The sequence below is a fragment of the Numida meleagris genome, chromosome 6, assembly GCF_002078875.1.
Source record: "Numida meleagris isolate 19003 breed g44 Domestic line chromosome 6, NumMel1.0, whole genome shotgun sequence".
Taxonomy (NCBI): Eukaryota; Metazoa; Chordata; class Aves; order Galliformes; family Numididae; genus Numida; species Numida meleagris.
The window spans coordinates 19,636,537-19,652,511 of record NC_034414.1 but is presented as its reverse complement, the minus strand read 5'-3'; the positions used below and the strand labels follow the sequence as shown (position 1 = coordinate 19,652,511).

General features: G+C 40.3%; 1 protein-coding gene across 6 annotated transcripts in view; it reads right to left on the bottom strand.

The window, feature by feature from the left end:
* The window catches only part of PRR5L (proline rich 5 like), a 66,898-nt gene that overhangs the window by 43,775 nt on the left and 7,148 nt on the right, over positions 1 to 15,975 (bottom strand). For 2 of the 6 annotated variants that reach the window (XM_021401804.1, XM_021401803.1), the window contains exons 4-6: positions 14,108 to 14,230; positions 11,770 to 11,824; positions 11,523 to 11,618 (exon numbers count right to left, since the gene is read on the bottom strand). The gene's annotated coding sequence lies outside the window, so the exon portion shown is untranslated. Of the gene's footprint in view, positions 1 to 2,700; positions 2,771 to 11,522; positions 11,619 to 11,769; positions 11,825 to 14,107; positions 14,231 to 15,975 lie in introns of those variants that run through there. The other 4 variants (XM_021401806.1, XM_021401807.1, XM_021401805.1 and 1 more) reach the window with 3 other exon arrangements.

The following is a 15,975-nucleotide window of genomic DNA, read 5'->3' as shown; positions in this document are numbered from 1 at the left end:
TAAGGCTGTGGTTTATCATGCTTGAAATGTTCTTCATGGGTCAGCAAAATTTCCAAAAATGTTACACATGAAGCAAATGGTGACCTGATGTACCTGGTCAGTGCTGTGCTCTGCGAGAAGCATTGCAAAAAAACAAGAAAACAAAAACAAACAAAAAAAAAAACAACACACAGGGAAGTTTTAGGAGGAGTAAGTATTCAGGTCAAACCAGTACAGACCATAGAGCAGATCTCAGCTTCTAACACTACAAGAACATAGCGAATTCTGTGTTCTGCATAAAAAAATAAGAAAATCATCATCAACAAAAAAGAATCACAGGAGCCAGTATCTCTCCCCAAATTTAAGCTCACGTGGTTATGAATCAAAACCTGAGAATGAGTCAGGTGTGAGACAGACACCTGAGTGTACAGAGGTCCGTAACCTAAGGTTTAGGAGAGGAGAGCTGCTCACTTACTATGACCATCCCGTTTTATGGCTGGACAACTTCTTATGGAAGAAGATGAAGGAAAGAGCTATAGAGATTCCCACTTTCCTGGGAAGAAGGTGGGCCTCTCTGTAACTACAGCCTTCGAAAGGAGCTTTGTGGAAAGGAGAGAGTCCTTGTCACTGACAGCAAAGACCCCAGTTATCTTATGCAGGAGTGTAGGTAGTGGGAAGATCAAATACATAGCAAAGACAGACAAGAAAGACAAGTAGAAACATTAGCACACAAGAGGAAGATGAAAGTCTTCCAGTGGAATTCCAGCTTACCTAACTCTGACTATACAAGAGCGTACAAAACCTCTTGTAATCAACACACTTTGTCTGGGCTTCTTTAGTGGGGAAGGAGGCATGTTCAGAGCTAATTTGTCTCACCTGGGTCAGACAGCTGTGTTACATTAGGAGAAATTACCCTCTGGAAATGTCTGTATGCCTCAGCTGATTACAAGAGGTGCTGCCTTAAACAACACCTAACTTCTACAGTTAGGGAAATTCTGCCCTAAAGCTTATCTGAGTGGGACAGAGTTGCAATTGAAAATACCTAATGAGAAGGGTTATCTGTTAGATTGATGGATGAGGAAAGTGACCTTCAGCAGCTCCATTTTCACTTTTACCTTTAGACAGATCACCAAGAAGAAAAGAATGTGGGAAGCACTGAACTTTCTTTAGAAACCATAGACAAGCGAGAATTTACAAGTATCTGTTTCTAGCATTGGAGCCAACAAGTGCTACAGACTGCTGTTCGCTTTGTGTGCAAGGAATTGTCTCTTCGGCCTTGCTCAATTCCACAGCATTGTCTTAACTAAAAAGCAAGCAAATTGACAACATCAAAGATGCTGCTACAAACGCTTATATTGAACGGATATGTGAGAAATAGCTACAGCCTTAACTTTGTTTTTGACACTCTGCTTTGACACCACACATCCTCTCTGCAGCACTTGACAGCAAGACAGCCTAGAGCACACACACGTCCTGCTCTCACATAGCCTGCTCCTCACTAAGAGCCAAACCACAAAAGTTGTGACTAACAAATGTGACCTTTAATTGGCTTGCTTTATAATGCACTCGATGATGGGAAGAATCCATGGCATATAGCCTTTGCTTTGTCTGTGTGATCTGACAGGTCTTCAACATATGGTTCTCAGAAATGAGTTCTGGGAAAAAAAAAAAAACAACAACAAAAAACACAGTGTGGTCTAGCAGGGCAATGAGGAGAACCATAATGTCTAAAGAGCATTCCTAATTCTAGCACTAATTTTCAAGAGGCTGAGGGCTGCAGCTGAACCATGTTAAGCAGTCACCATCTTTCAGTCTGTTCTTATTCTGTCCATCAAAGACCTCTTTCCCTTTCCATCTGCTGGGATAGCACAGATTTACTAGTTGTCAAAGGAGCAAAAGAAAGAGCACACAAGCAAGCAGTAAAAATTTGCCTTCAGTTTAAGTGGAGGGTTTTAATAGAAAAGGGATAGGCAGTAGCTACACTTGAGCTTAACTTAAAGAATGTGGGACAGATGGCTGGGAATAAGCTGGGAACCATAACCTCCTATCCTAGCTCGGACATTGCAAAAGTTGTTCAGCAATTTCTTTCACCTTTCTCTTCAGGCTGTAAAGAGAGAACTTCATGTCTCTGAGATGCTACAAAGCTTGAACAACTCCTGCAAAGGTTTTTTTTTTTTTTTTTTTTTTTTTTTGAAGTTCAGTTGAACATTCACGTTATGATTTCAAGCTTGCAAAGGGAAAGGGAGGGAAACGTCTCCAAGCTGTGGGGTTGAGAGAACTTTATTAGTTTTACCAATCAAAGCTCTGGCACAAGTGAGGTTCAGGAAACTAGGCAATTCCAGATGGGAAAAAAAAAAAGAAAAAGAGAAAGAAGACACATATTTTACATTTAGAGAGAAATAGTTCAAATCAAAGCTATGCATTCAGAAAGGGGATTCTCAATAGCTGTAACACTGAAGGCACCTAAAACAACAGGACAACAGACAGTAATGTAGACATATCTGTAAGATGAAATGATGGGCAGATTGGCAGAAACAGAAACAAATACAATCAGAGAGTATACTTCATACACATTTCTTCGTAAGATGGACTTCTGTCAGTGGCATTGTAGCATAACCTCAGGTAAGGACAGGAGGCAGAAGATATAGCTACCTTTACTAGTTTTAGATCACCTGAGAAAGGTAGTGGTCATGATTTGGTAATAAAGAAGGAATGGCTTACCCCTTCCCGAAGATCAGGGCTCCCTAAAAACTCCTAAAGGAGACAATCTCCGAGTTGAGATGCTTCTCTTTCGGCTGCCAGCCCTTAAATGAGGTTAGGAAGAAGTGGACTCTGTGTTGCACAGGTGGACCCTTCCAGTTGCACAGGCAAATTGTTTGCACCTGTGCTTCCAGGGCTGGCTACGCCCCTTCACCAGGTGCTCAATCACTGGTTCAGGCCATGACCTAACAGTTCCCATACATCCCAACAGATTGTTGCATTCTGTCCTGAAAATCTCATCAGAAAGACATCAGCAAATCTAAAGGAATTCATTTTTAAAAAGTAGAAGCTGTAAGTACTGATTTAGAGACACTGTCATATGAACTGAAAGAGATGAATACAGCTGGTTGTGCTGTGCATAAGGTACAAGATGCAAAGCTGCAAAAATTAGAAATAGGATAAGGCATCATGAGAGCTGAACAACTGAGGTTTGCAAAACTGAGAGCACTGTTATTGTGAAGGAGGAGAAAACAGGATGAAACGAGATGACAAAGATTAGGATGAGCACTGTTACAATGGCTTGGCTATAAGATCCGTTACCTGGTGGAGAAGTTGCTCAGGAGCACTTCTTCTGTGGGATTTTAAATAAGCCCAATGCTATTGTTCATGCCTTGGCTTACCAAGCACAGTGGGCTAGTTGATCTTTTACAGTGGAATTTTCCATCTCCAATTTCTGTGTTTCTAAGGCTTGTGTTTCTCCCGCATTGAATGCTGTTTGTCACGTCAGTGGCAAACCACCGAGGGAGAAGACAAACAAACTAGCCCTCCGGGAGAGAAGATCTAAATGAAGAAAGGAACTAAAGCGTGTTTGTGTGTGATGCTTTACAGTCACAAATCATAGCCTGGCAAAAGCAACAGCAACCAGCCTTCTTTAGTCAGGCAAAAGCGGTGGCAACCAGCCTTCTTTATATTAACCTCTGCTAGAAACCACAATATGTTTCCAAAGCGGGCAAGAAAGCAGAATAAACCCTTTCTTCCATTATCCTGCTTTAATTTTTCCCATCTCACTCCTGACTGTGTCTCTCTAGCATCTCTATCTTCTCCATCTCCCTCTTGGCTTTCATCCCTAAGCTCAGTAAACAGAATGTTTAAATTAATGACTTAGAATCCTAAACATCTATCCTAAACCCTCTCCAATCCAGTTTCTATACCATAGACCTCAGAGTGGTATGCCAAATTTTCTAAATACCTTTCAGTCAGTCCTCAGTTCAGTTCCCATCATCTCCGACACGCCATCCATTTTTGAAACACAAGGCTGTTCTCTTGCAAAACTCTTTTGCCCTTTGTGTTCTCCTACCTCCTTTTTGCCTTGTCGTTCTATCCTCTTGAGGGAGGGTTTTTTGTTTTGGTCACTTATCTTCTCCTTCATCTTGTCTCCAGATAATTTAAAACACACACAAGAAATTAATTACCAATGCATGTTTATACTCTCTACTCCAATCTTAGCATTTCTTTTTTCCATTTTATAGTATACTATATGTAAGATATGGCCCTCCTGCCTCTTTAACTCACACCTTTCTTTCTCTAGGTCCTCATATTGAGGCAATGCTTTAACTTTCCAGATACTTTGAGTGGCTTCTTTCAAATAGTTTCCTTACTTATCTACAGAGCAATAAATCTTAGCCTGACTTGTTACCTCATATCAAAATTACTGTGATACCTCTTCCTCCAGCTTTCAAAAATGATACGGGTCTTCACTCATAACCACACAGCACATGGCTACAAATATCATTGCCTCAGCTTCTCACTCCACTTACAATCTGTCAGCTGTGCCAGTATAGAGGTCACCGCAGTGGTAATTTTGGCAAGGTGACCAATGACTCAGTTACCAGCTGTGAAGAAGTCTGATATTTCATGTATCAGCTATCTGCTGACAACAACTTTAGGTTACGTTCTCTACCAGAGCTGCACACCCAAAAGAGTATGCATGTGGTATAAGGCATGTGGTATAAGGCATTTTTCTCACAGCAAAACAAGTGAATCAGTAGGTGTTAGATGACTCTTCTTGGCAAACGGATGTCAAATTGCACAGTTCTAGCTACAAGATGCTTCTAAGATGTCTTTCTCTATTCAACCCATCTTGCTGTGATTCATCCATTGGTTTTTGGTTTGCTTTTTTTTTTTTTTTACTTCCCACATCTTATTTGATGACCATGTTACATTCTGTGGGTACAAAATGGCTGAGACAGAAGCATCCTGATGTGGTGAAAGCCACTACTGTGCGTTGTTTCTTCACAGTCAGAAACACAGGTTATCTTCTTTAAAACGTCTAAACCTATTCAATATGTTTTTATGTAGTCCTCAGAACCAGGTGGATTCAATGAATCTATGTAGACACAGCAGGATACATTCACCTCCTGAGCTGACTGGCACAGAACATGGTTTAGTCAGAGGTCAAGGAGAAATCATGGGTTGCACTAGAAGTGATCATAGTGGCTCAGTGTGGAACAGAAGTGATGAGCGTGGCTACATCGTAAGACTGAAGTAGAGAGGCTGAGAAGGTTTTGTGTACAGAGAAGGATCTGAAAGATAGGCTGAGTAAGACGCAAATACTCAGAACATGCATGGATTGTGAAAGCTATATGGGTGGTAAAGTGAAGGACAGCTCCAAGGATTATTTCTCCATGTTATCAGATGCCTTTTATCCCAAATTATTTATTGTTATGAGATAGATCTTTGGGGCACAAAGGTGCCACAAACTATGCTAGTGTAGCAGAGATAGATAGTATTTGTAAGGGAAGAAGATATAAGATGATAAAAGTGCTACTTTGCTTAAATGAAGGTGCAGTCTGCATATGATAACATTTCACAAGCAAGAAGGGCCTGTGCACTAGTAGAAGTCAGCTCATGACTGCCAGTATAAATGTATTTAACTAGAGAACCCCGTCTGCACGTATTCACATTGCTTATGAGCAATACTGTGAGGTGGCCAAATGGCTGAGTTTACAGACATGCTCTCCTATGGAGAGCTTACATGGGTGTTTGAATATCAGCTGTGGAATCTGTCTAGGACTGTACATTTTGTGGATGAGAGTCATATCCTAACTGGGCCAATATGAAGCTGGGCAACGTGGTTTGTCACATCTCCAATTCTCAGAATTTTTCTTGGTCTCTCAGGTTTTTGATTTATTTCCAAAAACTCTCCACAGAGACTGTTCTTTATGTGAAACTTACTCTTGTGCCAGGCAAAACTGGAATTTCAGTCATTCATAAAGGAAACTCAAGTTTTTTTGTGTGTGTATACTGCTAACTCACTAGAGCAGATACGAGGCCAACACTCAGGCTTTAGTACAAAAAAAAAATTCAGCAAAATAGCCTCCCTCCGTTCCCCATCATTTTCACACCTTGCTGAAACATGAAATCAAAATAACAAAAAAATGTCAATTCGTCAGTAATTCTGGATTACCACTCATCAATGCCAAGTGTATCATGCCCTGAGCATGCCCTCTCTCACATCCTCTCTCTGCAACAGAAGGGACATCTGCCAAGGTCATGGCTAAGAAAAGGCACAGTTCCGAACTGTGGAATAAATACCTTTAATGAGACATGAATAAAGCAATGTCTAAGCTATACTACATTAGATCACAGGCCAGAAGGTCTACCAGGTGGGACACATATGCAGACAAACTGTGATGCTCACCTTCAGCTGGGATACATGTCTTACGAAGGGACATTGTGTTAGACTGCATCTAGTATATGGGGATCATCAGCATGGAAGAGATGATGTTCAAGACTATGCACGGGATTTTTGAAGCAAAAGGCAAAAGCAAGTGTATTTGCATGTTTGTTATCAGATAGATCCATTTTCATTGTGAATGACCAACCTGCTCATAAACTAGTTTTACCAAAGATAGACTCTTGGTTAGTCTAATTTTGCTGCTGTTACAAGAAACTGAAAATTGGCAACTTGTCTGAATGCATAAATCTCAACTCAGGCAGGCTAGCAGGGAACCCAATTAGCTTGTGTTTAGTTAGTAGGCAAAGTAGCATATTAATGGTCAGAATGGGTCTCCACCACTATTTTTAACTGTATTAGCTAAATTGAAGCTAGCAAGGAATGTTCTTTGCTCTTCAATCACTCCTTCTTCACAATTGCAAACATATCTGAATTCATTTCCACATCTATATTGTCCAAAGTCCATGAATGACAGATATCTTGCTGAGGAAAATTCCATGGCACAATGATGGCACCCATTCCTGGGAGGAGGTATAGGGAAATAACTGGGTTAACATCAGTTAAACAATGTTGTCGCTAAATATGTACTCATGGTCTGAACTGCAAAGTCAGTGAAGCTGATTCTAATGAACTATAATCCGATATCATATTGTCCCCTTTTTTACACACACAGTATGTAAAAGTAAGCCAAAAAAAAAAAAAAATTCTTCCTCTGCAGTAAATACAGAAGGTTAAGTAGCGAATTCTTCTGTCACCCCCATTACCCCTGAAGGAAACATTTTGCTGACAGAAAGGTATTTTTTTCATCTGATGAAAGTTCCAGTATACTTCAGTGCTCAGGGGAATGAAAGTCTTTGTGCACAGGATACAGATTGCATGCATGTACCTACTTGCATTAGCCTGTCAAAAGGGAAGAAAAGGCAGAAGGAACTGATTAGCAGCTGACCCTAGGAAGATGTGGACGTTCATAGCTGCAATGCATTTTTACCGCTACAGTGACCTTCCAGTGTTTACTGTACACATATGGAATGGTATGCAAGGCAGTGAGCTGTCTGAATAAATAAACAGAAAAGGCCAGGGTCCAAGTTGGACTGAACAATAGGACTGGGGAGAATGTGAGTCTCCTCTTTAACTGGACTTCCCTCCAGGAAACCTAACTCGTAATAAAATCCTCCTGTATCCTGTGCCCTAGTATGGGGTTGTTGACTCAGTTCCAGCTAATCACGTAGATCATATCTGCAGAAGGAGATGAATACATGCTGCTGGACACAACCAAGAAAGTATTCTGGAAGAAAGCTCCCTGCACTAGATGAGAGGAAAGTTGGCCTTAGCATTTGAGAGAGATTAATTTTTTCTTCAAGCCCTCGCAGAACTGACCGGTTCTATAGTCATGTCATTTAAGAGACCTAAAAAATCCAAAATTTTTCTTCTGCCCCTTTAGCTTGAGAAATGGAAGAGCTGTCCAAACACAGGAAAACTCATGACTACAGGGGAAGGAGAATTTTAGAATCTGAGGCTCCTGCTTCAAGACGCCTGGGTTTGAGCTGCATAGTATTTGAGGCTTACCTATTTGGATTAGAAGTCTGTTTGGTTCTGAAAATGAAGCTTCTCTTGGACATCTGAAAATCTAATACATTCATTTTCAAGCTATAGATTTAAGTAAGATGACAAGAGAACAGAGAGACATGGCACAGGAAGTTTGTAACTCAGAATCAATACCTCAGCACAAACCCGAGCCAGAAGAAAAGCAGTACTCAATTTTTTTGTTACTAACAGGCCAACCAATTTTCTGAAAAAAAAAAAAAAAAAGAATGGAGTAATGCAGCATATTCTATACTACTGGTGTTTAGCAATTATGTACTTGACATCTAGCTAATAAAATGATATTATTTTAGAAAAAAAAGTGTTACATGTTATACTTAGAGTCATTTTCACTGCAATACTGATAATGCTAACTGACTTTCAGTAGTCAGAAGTCATCAAGCATTCCACTGAATACTCATATATCTTATGGATGGGCAGTGGTTCACAGCTCACAAACTGATTTGACACAGCTTTGGAGCATGTGACAGCAATCTTGAAAATCAAGATAGGATCTCTATGTACTTTAGTGTTTTATGTGTCACTTCAAACAGATTAAATAAGCATATTTATAGCTGAAACTGACTAGGTCACTATATTTGTCTTTTCAGAACTAAAGGAGGGCAAAAGAAAAAAAAAGGAGAGATTTTCACCTCTTTTCACAGGAATTGGAAGTAGATCGTACCTATTTTTACATTTCCTGTTCCAGGAAGGAAAGAGAGCTTTAAAATTATTATTATTATTAATATTATTATTTTAACAACAGACTTTTCTTCCGTAGTTGAATAAAACTTGAATAAATGGTGATACCGAAAGAATGATGCTTCCTGTTTCCTTCTGCTTAATAAGAAAAAAAAATTCTAGTATGGTCTTCTGAAAATGCAGTGTATTTTTCTGTAACTAATCGACACCCTATTTTCTTTACATTTTGTCCAACATTTACCTCTTAATTTAAGTCTTTAGATTAACCAGTATCTCAAATGATTATTTCCTTGTTTTCAGAAAGCCAGACAGGAAAAATGTCAAGGATGTTACGAGTACTCTTTTTGCTTACTACACAATTTTTCTTTAGTTCTGCCCCTTGCCTCAGTTTACTGAGTCAAAGCATTTTCACACTGTATTTCCCAATGAAATGTAGAAGGGTATTCCAAAAAATCACATTGACTCTTACTACAAAACACAGAATCTTAGCTCCAGTTTTGGAGGTGAATGCTAGATCAAATCAAGTTTGGGCTGCAATATGATGATTTTTCCTAGGGATTCTTTATGCAATTCTTTTTCCTCTGTCTTCCTACAAATATAGTGTAGTTTGTGTTCTGTAAATTGGCTGACATATTCCTCTGTAGAAGTGGCTGTATTTTCAGCAACAACTGAAGTGTTTACCAGTTATATATTTTGAAAAATATTTCTGGAGCTGTAAAGTAAAAATTATTATTATATTTTCCACACTGTTAGCAGCATCAATGTCCTGTAAATTTATATCAGTGTCACTTGCAGTGATACTGTGTATGCTCTAACTCACAAAAATTTCACTCGGTCCATTTGAAGGTTTTTTCAATTCAAACGTCTTCGTTTGGATTGCCCGGACTGAGCCTATTGGGGTCAGAACACATTAGGTGCACTTCTTGAGAATACTTCTCTGTTTGGTTTCACTGGAGCTGAATCCATGCACTCCAGAATCAGCTCATAATGCAAAACAAAAAAACAGGAAATGGAGATGGCCAGGAGATGTGAGATTTCTTACACGAAGGGAGACACATCAGAAGTACTCCTGGCAAGACTGCTGCAGTGGGGTTTCTGATATTCTGCCCCACATTTACCTTACTTCTCTAGAGATTACAAACACAATATTGAGATAAGGCATAAAGGACTGACACATAATTAGTTTTGCTGTTTTCATATTGGTATATAAACTCCTACCTTTACGCATATCTCCTGAAGGACTGTACTTGTATGAACTACAATGATTTGTATATGAAGATATGAGAATTCATCATGCATCATTTGCAAACACACTGATTCAGGTTAATGTCACTAAGCTGACTTAATAACAAAAACCTGGGCTTGTGTTGATTTAATCATTATTCTTCCTAGTGGAAGCGGTTTTTCTTGGAAACATTGCTACAGTTCCCTGGTATTTGTGTCACTGCATAATACACCACGTAAGTTGTGTAACATTAGCATATACTGGCAAAGTATCTTCACAACATGAGGATTCAGGCAGTAATGCTCCCATGTAGCATTGTCATGAAGAATTACGGGCAAAACTAGAGAATTCCATCAGGCCTTGTTGACTCTACTACATGTATGTTGCCTTTTATTATCACAGGTTTGTATGCAGACAGACAGAAATTACAAATGTCAGCCACCGATGCCTAGCCTTTCTGTTGCACACATACACCACCTTCCTGAGCTGATACCAATCCTCAGCAAGCACAGATGCCAGGGAAACACAGTGCCAATGAGACCACATCTGCAGTGGTCTTCCCTGAGCTCCTGTTCCCCAGGTAATGGGTTTTCTGCCAACATGGTTTTTCACAGTGTGGATGCACGGCCTTGGTAAAACCAGCCGAGTATCTGGTGACACAGAAACATCGGTAGCTACAAGGCAAGAAATGATTTCCTAGAGATGATGTTAGACTCAGAGAGCTTACCTTTCAACTAAAGTAATTTTATAACCAAGTCAGAAGAAATGTTTTGGGATTTTGTTGTTGTTTTTTTAAAGAAATATCAGCGAGTCTGGTTTAAGCAACACTTACATAAATTAATGGATCAATCAAACAAAATCCCCTCAAAAATCCAGGTTCAGCCATGCCATTTTTAAGGCTGTGACACCCACCAGTACCTCTTCAATTCAAACTGGTACCATGAACTAAGATTCCCATTGTTGATGCTGATTTGTGGCTGCATTCAAGTGTACAATGCTATCATTGTGGGGAAAAGGAATGAAGTCAGATTTTTTGCCTAATGTACCAGTTTGCAGGAAACAAAACAACAAGCACGCTAATGCTTAGGTGCTCTTCTTGGTATTGCAAAAGATTCAGACTTTCACATCAAACTACGTATCTGAGGTACCAGGACTAATGAAGAGGATGGAGTTTTTTGCAAGCTCCATTCTGCATGACAGCTTTCCTGAGGGGAAAACACCACAAACATCCATATCCATAACACATTCTGAATTCAAAAAAAACAAACCAGTTACATAAAATTAAATTAATAAGAGTCAATGAGGTAATTAGGGGAAAAAAAAAAAAAAGAATTGCATGCTTTCAAAACTAAGCAATCAATGCCAGTTCCCATTTCTGCCAGCTGTCTCCTTCCCCCTTGGCCAGCGTGGTGACACGCCACTTCTCGCCCACGGCACCGCTCTGTTGCTTCTCCAAAGCAGCCCTGGCAAACCTCGCACACTGAGCCTGACAGTCCCAACACTGACAGCCCCTGCTGCCACACCACAGCTTGGTTTGCACCTCACATGCTCACAGTGACGCAGCTGCCTCTTTGCATGCACCATGGAGCAGGCACCCACCTGGCACTTCCTTCCTCCCTTACAGAGAAAGCTGCTGGGCTCAAAATACTGCCAGGCACAGCCCTGGCTCTGCTGTGAAGCCGGGGACAGAGCTGCCTGAAACACCACAAAAGAACACATGGAAAACAGTTTTGTTAGTTTTCAGCTCCAACAGCACATCTCGTTCTCATCACTCATTGCCTGCAGCCACTGTACAGCCCAGGTCCCACTGTTCAGAAAATACACTTGTGTTTTTATCTTGGCGTACCTGATTGTTCCCATTCTGGTCCTTTTCTTAATCAGGAGAGAATTTATATCAGTTCCTGTAGAGGAATAGCAAAATAGACATCAAAAGCTGTCAGAAACTGAAGCAAAATATTTTAGGTTTTAGGCAAAACTAGTTTTGTGCTTGCTCTCCAGGGCAGAGCTCACAGCCCCACTGGCTGGTATTTTAGCTGTCTGCCGACTGTTCTGCTTGATGTTTCCTGTTGTAGAACCCTTGCCAAAATTCCCAGCCCATTTCTGACTAAAAAAGTCCCAATGTAGGCATAATGATAGCAAAAGAAATGCAAGTTTCAGGTCTCCAGTGCTTTCAAATGTAGCTCATTATGTTTCCATCCAAATCACATTTTTGGCAATGAGGATTGAGAGGTACAATGAATACTTGCACAATGGTAACAGGTAAGTCTTCCGGTGAAAGTTGGTATTAATTTCTGTTAAACACGTTTTGTCTACCGTGTCGTAGATCATGTGTTGGAGATGAAAACACCTTCCAGATATCTTATGTAATTCATCCAAAGAATTTCCTTAGAAGAAAGATACTTACGTTGTACTATTTCATATCCTATTGGTAGAAGTCCAGAAGAGAGCTAGGTGCATTAAATTTGGCTGTGGCACGTTTCACACTGACATAATCTGAAGTCTTAAAGTAATTAGATAATTTTCACTGTTACGACGTGAACAGAAATATAAGCACAAAATTAAGGAGCTATCACAACAAACAATGTGCTCTTAATTTATGATGGACTATAAGGAAATTGAATGATTTTCCCTTTAGATTACACTAAAACCTAAGTGAGGGTGATAGCTGTCTCAGGCCATCGTGTTTCATGCAGACACTGTCCTTACTCAGCCCTTATTCCTAGTGTATGTACATGTGCAGACAGGCAGGTACACACACACAGGCTGCAGGTACAACTGGCCAGCCATGCCAGGTTCAAGATGCTCACTGCCACCCAGGATAACTTTAGTTAGGAATTCCCATGATAGAGTGGACCAGTAGTCCACAGAATTCATCGCTCCACGCACTCTGGTCATCAATACCAGACATTTTAGAAAAATGTACAAAAATTGGCAGAAGACAGGCTGCCTGCAGGAAGCTCCTTTTTGTAGTCTGATCTGGTAGAGAGAGGCTGCCTCATGTCCTGAAATTCTAGGTGCACAAATACAGTTACATTTGTGCTATTTATAAAAAGACAGAGGTGAAACATCTAATGTACACTTGTACAGATATAAAACATCCCTCTGCTGATTCACTACCCACACCCAAGGAAGTGAATAATGGTAACAGCAGATAAATAATGAAAAATCAATTATGTTTTAAAGAGCCCTTTAATTTTAATAGTCCATGATGATATTAATAATAGAGAGAAAGACATTTTTAAAGCATTTACTTTGGCATTTACCCTTACTATGCCTTAGTAATTTAAGCATGTGGTTGTGATTAGGTAGAGCCTTAGAAGAAGGGATATCATTTATATTCGCATTTCTTAGTATGTGCAGTTCTGCTTTTCTGTTTTGAGGCATTTCTACAGAGACTTTTCTGACTGTATAGAGTGTACCTCATCTTTTTTGAGTTGTCACCCACTCAAAACAACTAGAGAAAGAAACTGCTTTTTGATTATTTTCTGTTGCAAATACATGTGTGATGAAGGTACTACTGAAATACATCAAAGCTTTATGATTTTCTTGATCATTATTTCTAATTGTTTACATTTAGCATACTTTGAACTAGCTGGTATTTTAACACAGAATGAAAAGACAATTCCAACTAGTAAAGCAGAAATCAGCTCTTAATAATTCTCACTTCAAATCAATAAAAGGCAGCCAGCACAACAAAAGGAGCTGAATGACTCCTTGATAATGGGTCACGAATCCCCTCACTTACTGAAATGCAACTCAAAGTAATGGTGACACTTCTGTCACTTATTCTCATATAAAATGAGCTGATGGTATTCTTGGTGCAATCAAAATCACAGCTTTAGTTACCTTCCAGACAGCCTGAGCCACAGGGCCAGCCAAATGGTGAATGTACGTATGCAATTTCTTGAAGTATGCAAGAGCGTGAGGCCAGCTCTCTCTGCCGCTGCCCACAGTACACTGAACAGCCTGCATTTATCACGAGTGCAAGCTGAGCACAACCACAGCTAGGTGAAGTGGTTGAACACCGGCCTCTTCCTTTTGTACATGTGCATTTTGTACAGTGCCCTGGCAAATTTACAAGTGATTCATGTTACAAGACTCAACAGTTCCATGCATTCTGCTCTTACGCTCTACATCTAGATTTGGAGAACATCACACTGGTTTCTTCATAAGCCTTTGCTTACCAGCAGGCAGCATTCCCATCACAGAAGGATGAGCTGGGCATGAGAAGCTCCCTGCCGGGAAGCCCCTGGCACCCAGTGGTTAAGGCAGGCAGTGCAGGGGACAGAGACCAAGTTGGGTTTAGACTGTGGAAAAGCAGAAGGAAAGCAAGAAATGGTTAAGCAGAGATTATAAGTTGTGTCACTGCGACCTTGGTTTATCCTGCAGCTGACTACAAAGGGCTGGGTTCCAGCAAGACTTTGTAATGAACACAGAGAATTAAACTGATGAAATCTTTCTACAGTCAGTTTGTTGATACTGGCACCACAGCATGCTCAGAGTTGGTCCTTGATGTTTCACTTAGTTTTGAAGCCTAAACTGGCCAGAGATGATCAGAATGGCCTGGGGCCATCTAGACAGAAACTGCTCTCCTGCTACTAATGTTTTCCAGTAATAGATCCTCCTATTTTCCTGCTGAAGGTAAGAACCTCTTCAGAAGAAACAAACCAGGCAATGGAAAAGTGCATGTCTGAGGCTTGCTATTTTACATACCAGTCTTGAAGAAGCCCTTTCTGACAGCTGCTGTCAGTCACAGTTAAACAATGAGATTCAGTAGGTTTGAACTTTTCCCTTTTTATATTCTGCTCCATGTTGTTACTTGCACGGTGTGGCAGGGGCCTGCAGTGATGGCAAGGGAGAGGCTGGGAGCCCAGACTTCTTCTGGTCACTGCTTCATGGCATAACCTCAGCATAGTCAAGTCATGCTGAGGGACACCAAGAGGATAAAACACTTAAAAGGAGAATAAGGAGGAAGAAATATCCCCTTCCACGAATTTTAAACTTTACATTTATCCTTTGCCAGCTCTGTGGTTTGTTTGCTTTTTTGCTTTTATAAGAGAGATTAAAAGTCTCACTTTTGTCCCTGGTGCTTTGCTCCTTCTGTCTTGCCAGTACTAACCCTGCTACAGTGTCAGAGTTGCAAATACCTCAGGAAAAATGTTTCAAAGCATGCTTTAATTAGCTTAGGGAAAAAAAAAAAAGCAAATGTAGCTCCATTGATTTGAAATATATTGCATGAAATTTTCTCCCAGGAGTTTTGTGAGGATTAGTGAATGGTTGTTAAGTTTGGATAAGATCTTGGATAGAGAAACTTGTAAAAGCTTGATATTACACTTAGGCCAAATGATTTCTGCTGGAAAATACTCAGCTTCCTTTAGCCCCTTAGATGAAAGACTAATCTTTAGTGCCTTCTTTACAAAGGTGTTAAGCCGCTCAGTTTCCAGTTTTAATACAGACAAATGTCCACAGACTTGCATAGTACATGGATAGTATCCGTTAGCACAGAGCTTCACAGATGACATCTGTCAGCAGTGGTTTCGCCCGCTAATTAGCAGTCTCATCTGAAGAGTCTCAAGTATCAGTAACTCAAACTGGAAAGGCATTAGCTGCTTCAGCTGAGAGGCCAGGGAAGAAGGAATGCTGTCATCCGAAAGATGATGGAGAACAGACACTGAGAAGTACAAACCTGAATACTAACCATGCAGTTTGGATCCATTCCTAAAAAATAAAATCAGAACCCTATCAGGATGACAGCTATCTGCTAAGTAGAGATGGGGACAAATGCCGCATCAGTGCCACAGGAAAGGCCCTAACTGTATGCTGCTTGTACCTCTTGTAGCCACTGCATCTCATGACAGACTCTGACATTGCACAGGACACAAAGCCACGCAGAGTCAGGCCAACACTGCTAAAGCCAACAAATGGTCCTACACTACTATTACTCTCACAAAATCAGCTGGTTTCACCAACACAAATAAATGTTGGAAATTGGAAGATGAAAAGAGGCTAACATTTACAAGTTCTTAAGGCAAGGATTATCTGTCAGATGCAG